Here is a 9772-nt window from a genome sequence, read left to right on the forward strand (position 1 = left end):
AATGTAGAAAAAAAGCCCGTTAACTGTTGCTCCCACAAAGCGAAAAGTATATAGTGGCCAAAAGAGAGGTCAATTTCGGATGGAGAAGTGTCTTGATACACTCTTCTTGAAAGAGGTCAAGTCATAGGCAGGAGGAAATACAGACGAAGGAAGGCTGTTCCAGAGTTTACCAGTGAAGGGTATGAAAGAACAGAGATGCTGGTTAACTTTTGCATAAGGGGTTTGGACAGTATAGGGATGAGCTTGAGTAGAAAGTCGTGTGCAGCTGGGCCGTGGGAGGGGGTGGGATGCATGCAGTTAGCAAGTTCAGAAGAGCAGTCAGCATGAAAATATCGATAGAAGATAGAAAGAGATTCAACATGGCGGCGGAATTTAAGAGGTAGAAGACTGTCAGTAAGCTGTGTGAGTGGAGCCCCCCACACACGTGAGATGCATACTCCACACGAGGGCGGACAAGGCCCTTATATATGGAAAGCACCTGTGTGGGGGAGAAGAACTGGCGGAGACGATACAAAACGCCCAACCTTGAGGAAGCTGATTTAGTAAGAGAGGAGATGTGATGTTTCCAGTTGAAATTTTGAGCTAAGGATAGACCGAGGATGTTTAGTGTAGAAGAAGGTGACAGCTGAGTGTTGTCGAAGAATAGGGGATAGGTGTTTGGAAGATTGTGTCGAGTTGATAGGTGGAGAATTTGGGTTTTTGAGGCATTGAAGGACACAAGGTTTCTTTTACCCCAGTCAGAAATGATAGCAAGGTCTGAGGTTAAGCGTTCTGCAGCCTCCAGTCTGAAGTCTTTCAATTCCTGTTGAGAGGGTCTTCTGTTGAAAGAAGTTGATTAATGCGGAGTGGAATCGTCAGCGTATGAGTGGATACGACAGTTTGTTATGGAAAGAAGATAATTGATAAATAACAGGAAGAGAGTGGGTGATAGGACCGAGCCCTGTGGGACACCACTGTTGATAGGTTTAGGGGAAGAACAGTGACCGTCTACCACAGCAGAGACAGAACGGCGGGAAAGGAAACTGGAGCTAAAGGAACAGAGAGAATGATAGAATCCGTATGAGGGCAGCTTAGAAAGCAAAGAGTTGTGCCAGACTCTATCGAAAGCTTTCGTTATGTCTAGCGCATGTGAGAAAGTTTCACCAAAATGGCTAAGAGAGGATGACCAAGAGTCAGTTAAGAGATCAAGAAGATCGCTCGTAGAACGCCCCTTGCGGAACCTATACTGGCGATCAGATAGAAGATCAGAAGTGGAAAGGTGTTTTAGATAGACAGGCAAGTAAAGCTATAGGGCGGTAGTTTGAGGGATTGGAACAGTCACCCTTCTTAGGCACAGGCTGTATGAAGGCGTACTTCCAGCAGGAAGGAAAGGTAGACGTTGATAGGCATAGACGAAAGAGTTTGACCAGGAAGGGTGTCAGCACGGAAGCACTGTTCTTAAGGACAATAGGAGGCACTCCATCAGGTTCATAAGCCTTCTGAGAGTTGAGGCCAGAGAGGGCATAGAAAACATCATTCTTAAGAATCTTAATAACAGGCATAAAGGAGTCAGGGGGGGGAGGGGGGAGGAGTAGTATGGAATATGCCCAGAATCGTCAAGAGTGGAGTTTTTGCAGAAAGTTTGAGAGAAGAGTTCAGCTTTAGAGATAAATGAGACGGCGGTGCTGCCGTCAGGGTTAAGGAGAGGAGGGAAAGACGAAGAAGTGAAATTGGAGGCGATATTTTTGGCTAGGTGCCAGAAGTCTCTGGAAGAATTAGAAAAAGCAAGGTTTTGACATTTCCTATGGATGAAAAAGCTTTTGGTAAGTCGAAAAATGATTTGGCACGATTCCTGGCAGAAATATAAAGATCATGGTTAGCAGGAGTGCGAAGGCTCTGGTAGCTTTTGTGAGCTGCCTCTCTATCTTTGATAACACGAGAACAAGCGTGATTAAACCAAGGCTATTTAGCATGAGGAGTAGAGAAAGTACGTGGAATGTGTGCCTCCATTCCAGAGATAATCACCTCCGTGATACGCCTGGCACACGCAGAGGGGTCTCTCTCCTGGAAGCAGTAATCATTCCACGGGAAATCGGAAAAGCACATCCTCAGGTCGTCCCACTGGGCTGAAGCAAAATGCAAGAAGCATCGCCTCTTCGGTGGGCCCAGAGGCTGTACAGGAGCGACAGGACAGTGGACTGGGACAACTGGCCGCGGCCACCTAGCCACCGACCAGTTTACGTCTCGGCAAACTGGCCGCGGCCAACTGACCACCACGGACACATCTGTGATCGTGTTATACGACACGAATCTCTTGATGACTGACTCAGGTCGGGCTCATAAGATACGACTCTCTTAATTTTTAATCATTATTCTATTTGACAACCCTAAAAGGACCCATTAACTCCCTCCGTTAACCCGCATTTTTATTTTTATAAAAACAAAAATCGGGAGGTGACTTCGATAATTCTGTGATAGCTCTATGATAGTTGTGATGGAGACGACTATGTGTTGGGGGATGTAGGAATGAAGAAAAACAAACCCTGGCCCTGGCATTTATTCCCATGGTATATATGACTGAATCATTTGAAAATCTCGCTGATGAGCTACCAGATGAACTTCAAGTGCTTCATGATTGGTTTGAGGACAAAAAAAAAGTAATGGCTGACGTGCTCCACTTTTTCCACAGGAATTGTGTAACGTTTATGAACTCTCCTTAAATGACGAAGACAGGACAAACAATCACGCAGAAGCTGCTCATGGAAGACTGCAAAATGAAATTGGAATGCAACATCCTCTGTTTGGAAATTTATTGATTGTTTGAAAACAGTCCAACGTGGAAGAGACCTATATTCCGAGCAGCTGATCGCAGGGCAAGATCCACCTGTCAAGTTGAAGAAATACAGACAAGTAGATGAAGGAATTAACGCAATTGTCAGTGAATTTGAGTGTCGAAAATATGTTGAATATCTTAGGGGACTTGCCCATAACTTTTCATAGATTTTTGCAGTTGCATCTTATATTTTTTCTCAATTACTTAATAAAGTAATTTTGAAATTTTAACAGTTTTGCATAAGTATCTTATATTTCTTTATTCCAATCAAGAACTCCATAAAGAAATGTTTACCCTCTTGTTTTATCAAACACAATTTTATCTATCAACAACAAAAAGTTCCATATGGTGGCGAGTTGGCCGTGGCGAGTAGTTTTACTACTAAATTTGGCGGCCAGTAGGACGCGGCCAGTTTCCCGCGGCCAGTTAGTCTGCGGCCAGTTGTCCTGGACCCACAGGACAGGATACAGAAATAAGGTTGTCTATCTATCAATCTGCCCTTATATCTCTCTTCCCCTCTATCTCTGCCTTTCTGTGTTTCTATTTAGCTATATAAAAATAAAGCTATTTATTTATTTATGCTTTTCTATGTTTATGATAATTTTATCGCTACATGTAAATATAACTATATATTTATTCATGCTTATCTATGTATATGACAATTGTATCGTCCCAAGAGGAGATGTTCGTAGCTATCACACCTGTAATTATCGTCTTATACTTAAGTTTAAATGCATTTCCTGTTCATTTTGACAGCACAGTCATCACACATGTACGGTAATTATCGTTCTGTCCTTAGCTGCATACCTGCCGCGCCTGGCAACCTCAACACCTGCCCCGAGCACAGCTGTGATTAGTAACGTGTGTGTGTGTGTGTGTGCGCGCGCGTGTATTCGGTCGCGAGCCGAACACACTACCCACAAAGCCATCCGACTCGCTTCTCACGTACCTTTTAAATAAGATATTTCTTTCTCTGACCTCAAAGCTCTCTCGTCTCTATCGCCCTTTACCTGGACCCTGTACACTTAACATTCCCTTAAATAATTCATATTCTTCACCACCGCTAATAGAAGCCGCACATGACAGACCAGGAAGCCGGCATGTATCTTTTTCCGTAGCTTCCATTCTCTTATATACCAAATGTAGGGTTATCTTTTCCCTCACATGAGATAAATTCGTTTCTTCTTGTCTGTGTTCATATTGAAACAGAAAAAGACCATTCAGATACACTGTTATATATGTACGGAAATAATTATATGAATTAAAAAGCATGGGCAGCGTCAGTAGTAATGCATGAAAAGTTTAACTGTAACAAATGAGGAGCAAGCTGGAAAAGATTGATCAGGTAAACTTTGTAGCTCCCGCCTGACCCATAGGATCATGATGGTGCTACAGCTGTCGACTATTCACCTCGCTCTGCTCTGGTGCGGGAAGAAGCTGGTTCTCAGACCTGGTATTTCGCAAATTAAACCAGGACTGAAATAAACCCTCACAACACAAAGGTCCAGGTATGGGTACGAAATATTGATCCAGTCTGTACCGAAGGCAGCATTTAAGGCCTTTATTGTAGTGTACATAACTGACTTTTCCTTCGTGTTTCAAAGTTATTGTATGATTGTGTGTGGCTCCCTGAATAAATGTAATATGAAAGTGGAGAAATTATAAATAGTGAGAGGAGTCCGCAAGGAAGCACCGGTGTGACAAGTGAAGCAGTGCGGTATTGGGTGTTACATGATATTTTCTCACCAGTTTACTTATTTAACAGACTGAAGTATACACACAAGAACACAACTTGACACCAAACATGCCACACAGCCCCTTCCCCCCATAGCCCCCCTTGACATCATGACTAACGGAGTACAGAAATTACTGGAAGGACTCGACACAACTAAATCCACTGGCCCCGACAACATTCCCGCCTTCATCCTTAAATCCTTTGCCCCCATCCTTGTCCCCATCCTTCAGGCCATATTCACCCAATCACTATCATCCACCTCATTACCCTCTGACTGGCTTTTGGCAAATATTAATCCTTTATTCAAGACAGGTGACCGGACTGACCCAGCCAATTATCGCCCCATCTCACTAACATCGATTCCATGTAAAATTTTCGAACACATAATACACAAACACATAATGAATCACCTTGACGCAAACAACATCCTTACTGACTCACAACACGGCTTTCGACCTAAACGTTCATGTGAATCGCAACTCATTACTACATATCACGACATTACGAGGCTACTTGACCGACGTGACATTAAACAAGTTGACACTATTGTTTTAGATTTTGCCAAAGCCTTCGACAAAGTCCCGCACAAAAGACTGACATTAAAATTGAAATACTACGGTATTTCAGGACCTATTCTTCACTGGATCACTGCATTTCTTACACACAGGACTCAACGTGTTCTTCTTGACGGATCTTCATCTGACACTGTCCCTGTTTCTTCAGGTGTCCCACAAGGCACCGTTCTAGGCCCCCTTCTTTTCCTTCTGTACATTAACGATCTTCCACTGTCAACGCCTAACTCTTCTACTAGACTATTCACCGACGATAGTTTACTGTTTAGAGCAGTAAAGACTAGTGACGACTGCAGACTACTACAAAACGACTTGGACGCCCTCGAGCGGTGGGAGCGCACCTGGCAGATGCACTTCCGACCAGACAAATGTAAACTATTGAGATTCACCAGAGCGCACAACCCCATCCATCACACTTACACGCTCCACAATTCAAATTTAGAATCGGTTCACACACACAAGTACCTTGGTATCCATCTCTCACCTAACTTGAAATTCAACACCCACATAGACCATATCAGTGCCACACCCAACAGAACACTGGGGTTCCTGAGGAGGAATTTACATAACTGCACACCTGACATTAAACACATAGCTTATTACACACTTGTGAGACCAACACTGGAATACTGCTCCACGGTGTGGGATCCTTACACACACAGAAACATTGATAGGTTAGAACAAATCAACACCAAGGCGGCAAGGTTCATTACAAACAATTACACTCGAACGCCTGGAATCACAACACGGATCAAACAACAGATAAACATGGACCCTCTTCACATACGCAGACAAGCACACAGACTTACACTTATGTACAAGATCACAAACACACATTGACATTGACCCACAAACATACCTACAAAAGGCAAACAGTCAACGTACTCGTAACACACACATCCATAAATACCAAACATATCACACTAACACTGACGCATACAGCACTCATACTTTCCACGCACCATACGTGACTGGAACAGCCTCCCTCAACAGATTTTAGACTGCGATACAATAGACTCATTCAAAAAACAAATACGTACTCACTTGTCACCACAACACACCAACACTAACAATTACACTTGATTCACTTCCCTCCCCTGCACACTCGGCTCCCTCGTCCCCCCAACAGCCAACAAATATGCGTGTTATGCACCTTCTTTGGTGCCCTGCGCATTATTGTCCAGATCCAGATCCAGATCCAGATCCAGATAGTGTCAATAGAGACAGAAAATAAATATGCGACAGGCGAAGAACAAATAAACAAGTAAATTAGCCAGTGAGTATTTCTGTGTTGCGTAGAGAATTGGTATTTTCTCATGACATTCCCACCTCGCCCTTTAGGTGCTTGCTGCCAAATGCAGAGGGTTAAGAGATAAAAAAAAAAAGGAACGTAACATGTGGAAAACCCATTAAGATGATAATAATACACCATTAGGTATATGATCGGGACAGAATTCTAACCTATGAGCATACATGTAGTCAGTGATGGGGTCAGCCGGTTCGCACCTGTTCAATTTTTCCCCCATGAACACCTTTTATTCGTAACTTATTTTGGTAAACCCCTCAATCCTCATAGAGAGAACCTGTCCTTAAAAAAATGAATCCCACCACTGCCTGTAGTGGAAACTGGAAAGTGTTGCAGATATAACCCTGTGTTCCATATAGACTGTCAAAATGTCCAGGTAATAGTCACAAAAGTTATTCATCGTAAATAATATCTTATACGCCTGCTACACTCAATCTGCTAACCTGCGTGTCCATACTGTCACCTTTCCCTCGCCCTTCAGCAGTCTCATTTTTGCTTGAGTCTTATCCCATTCCTCCAGCCGGATATTAGTTTGGCCAGGCGGCTTAAATCTTCCTCCCTGTCGGCTTAATGTCACCACAGTGGCTAATAGTTTCTTTTTCTTCTTCCACTCCAATTTTTTTGGTGTTTGAATCATAAAAAAATCGTGTAGGTGAAATATCTTGGTAAAATACAACAAATTCTCCTTTAATAACGTGCACTACCGAGTCGCCCCATTGACTGACTTTGTGCAGAGTCCTGACTGGGTGGTACATTAGCAAAAAAAGTGGTAATGAATTTCAATTTACAATTGATATCATACTGTTTCTTCCGCCTCCATTTCGATGAACACTAAACAACGGAATAATATATTACCATATCCCAACTCTTTTTACATCCTAGCAGACTAGGCATGGGTGGCAAACATGTATGGTATCTGGTAAGGTGTTCGTGGATCAGGAGGTAGCGGCATACTGCACTGAGTGATTGTCCCCGAGCCACCATGTCACTGACCACGGGACAATTGAGGCAGTAATGGTCTAGTATGTTTACATTAGCTGAATTAAGTAGTTGACAGAAGGTAAAATTGGTGAATCCCGGTGAGGTATATATGGGAAGCGAGGAGGGTGCTGAAGCCCTCCAAAGACCCTTCCCATGTCCTCACTTTCCATTTCCCTATTGTCTCATCAACACCAGAGAGTAGTTCAGCATGCTCTCTAAAGACAGATTCTCTCTTTCCACACCACACTTCATTCACACAACATACACACCATCTCCCCCAATATTTTACAAATTCAAAATGGTGAAAATTAGCATTGCCCCGGAGTCCCCGCCTGGGGGGGGACCACAAATTCCCCCAAGGAGGACTCCTCTATTGGCTGCCGACTTGAGAGGTGTCCTCCGACTTTTTTCTTATCAATTTCTGCAACATTCGCGGTCTTCGTTCCAATTTCCATTCTGTGGAGCACCATCTCTCCTCCTCTAAACCTCACCTTCTCTTCCTCACCGAAACACAGGTCTCGGCGGCTACTGACAGCAATCTCTACTCTGTTCCCTCCTACTATCTCTATCTTAAATTTCAATCCAAAGCTGGATGTTGCGCCTACGTGCCCAATGACATCACTTGCTCTCGTGGTCTCGACCTTGACTCCTCTTGAATTTTCCATCATCTGGCTAAGACTTCATTCTATTACTAAATACATCTGTGCTGTTTATTTCTCACCTAACTCTACTAACTATGTAAAATTATTTGACTATTTGAACTCTAAAGTGGAGCACGTCTTGACCCACTCTCCCTTCGCTGAAATCTCCATCCTAGGAGATTTCACTGTTCACCACCAGCTTTGGCTTACATCCTCTTTCACTGACCAGCCTGGTGAACAAACCCATAACTTTGCTCTCCTCAATGACCTTGAGCAGTTGGTATAGCACCCTACACGTATTTCCGACCGTCTTGGAGACAGGCCCAACATACTAGACCTCTTCCTTACCTCTAACCCTTCTGCCTACTCTGTCAAACTGTTCTCTCCGTTGGGCTCCTCCGATCACAGCCTTATTTCTGTATCTTGTCCTATTGCTTCTGTACACCCTCTGGACCCACCGAAGAGGCGATGCTTCTGGCATTTTGCTTCAGCTCGGTGGGATGACCTGAGGATGTACTTTTCCGATTTCCCGTGGAATGATTACTGCTTCAAGGAGAGAGACCCCTCTGTGTGTGCCCAGCGCATCACAGAGATGATTGTCTCTGGAATGGAGGCATATTCCACGCATTCCGCGTACTTTCTCTACTTCTCATGCTAAAAAGCCGTGGTTTAATCACGCTTGTTCTCGTGCAGTGAAATAGTCATATACAGGAAATAGACGAGTTATATTAATTATCGATAAGTGCAGAAAGTTGACGATGATCTTTGAAGATACAGCGCCTTTGTTTTTTTATCTGCAACTCTTTAGATATAAATTAACTGACTCTAGATCAGCTGACAGAAGGCAAGATGAAGTCATAAGCAATCAGTTAATCAGCCAAATCAGTCAGCCAGTCTTAATTAGTCATACTATGTGTGTCATTCACCAGTGATCTCATCACGTGCTGAACTCGCGATCACCATCTCTGAAAAATGTGTGTGTGTGTGTGTGTTACTCAGTTATCTAAGGTACAGATAATGCAGTCAAGGGCACGTATAGCCTACTTGTGAGGGAAGGTCCGCTTATACGTATATCATTAGCAGTGATACCAACTGTCTCAGTGGTGCGTCCTTATCTACGAATCTGTGTGCCTGGGTTCGAATCCCGGCCTGGGGAGTTGGCGTGCTGCCCGCCCAGCTGTTCATCCCTCCTTTCGGGATAGTCACTAAAAGAGTATACCTGGTAAAAACATGGAGCAGATAAACAGCTGTAAGCTTGTGCCCATCATGGGGTCTCATCGGTTCTTACCACAGACCCAAGGGCTAATGGTACGGAGATGAGCACCGCGGCCACGCGAAGCTAATAACTTTTCATGCCTGTAAGAACGTTAGAGGTATCACGCGATATAAACGAAACACGGAGTTATTTATAAGAACATATCACACCATGCATCCTAGAGCGTGATAATGAGCCGGAGATCTTTGGCTCTGTAATTTTTTCTTCTCTACAAATCGAAACCGGTGATGGTAACACCGTGTTATGGGGAGTTATGTGGTAAAAACTCAACATTTACCGGGGGAGGGGCCAAGTGGTGTCATTAGAATTGTTACAGGGAGTTTATTCAATAATGGATAGGACTTTTACGAATTATCCAGACAAAATTCAATTGAAAAGTTGGCAGCACTGGCAACTGATGGAGCTAGGAGTAAAAAGAAAAGTGTAATAGTGGAGACAAACAAAAGGAC

Source organism: Eriocheir sinensis, chromosome 34 (genome assembly GCF_024679095.1).
Source record: "Eriocheir sinensis breed Jianghai 21 chromosome 34, ASM2467909v1, whole genome shotgun sequence".
Lineage (NCBI taxonomy): Eukaryota > Metazoa > Arthropoda > Malacostraca > Decapoda > Varunidae > Eriocheir > Eriocheir sinensis.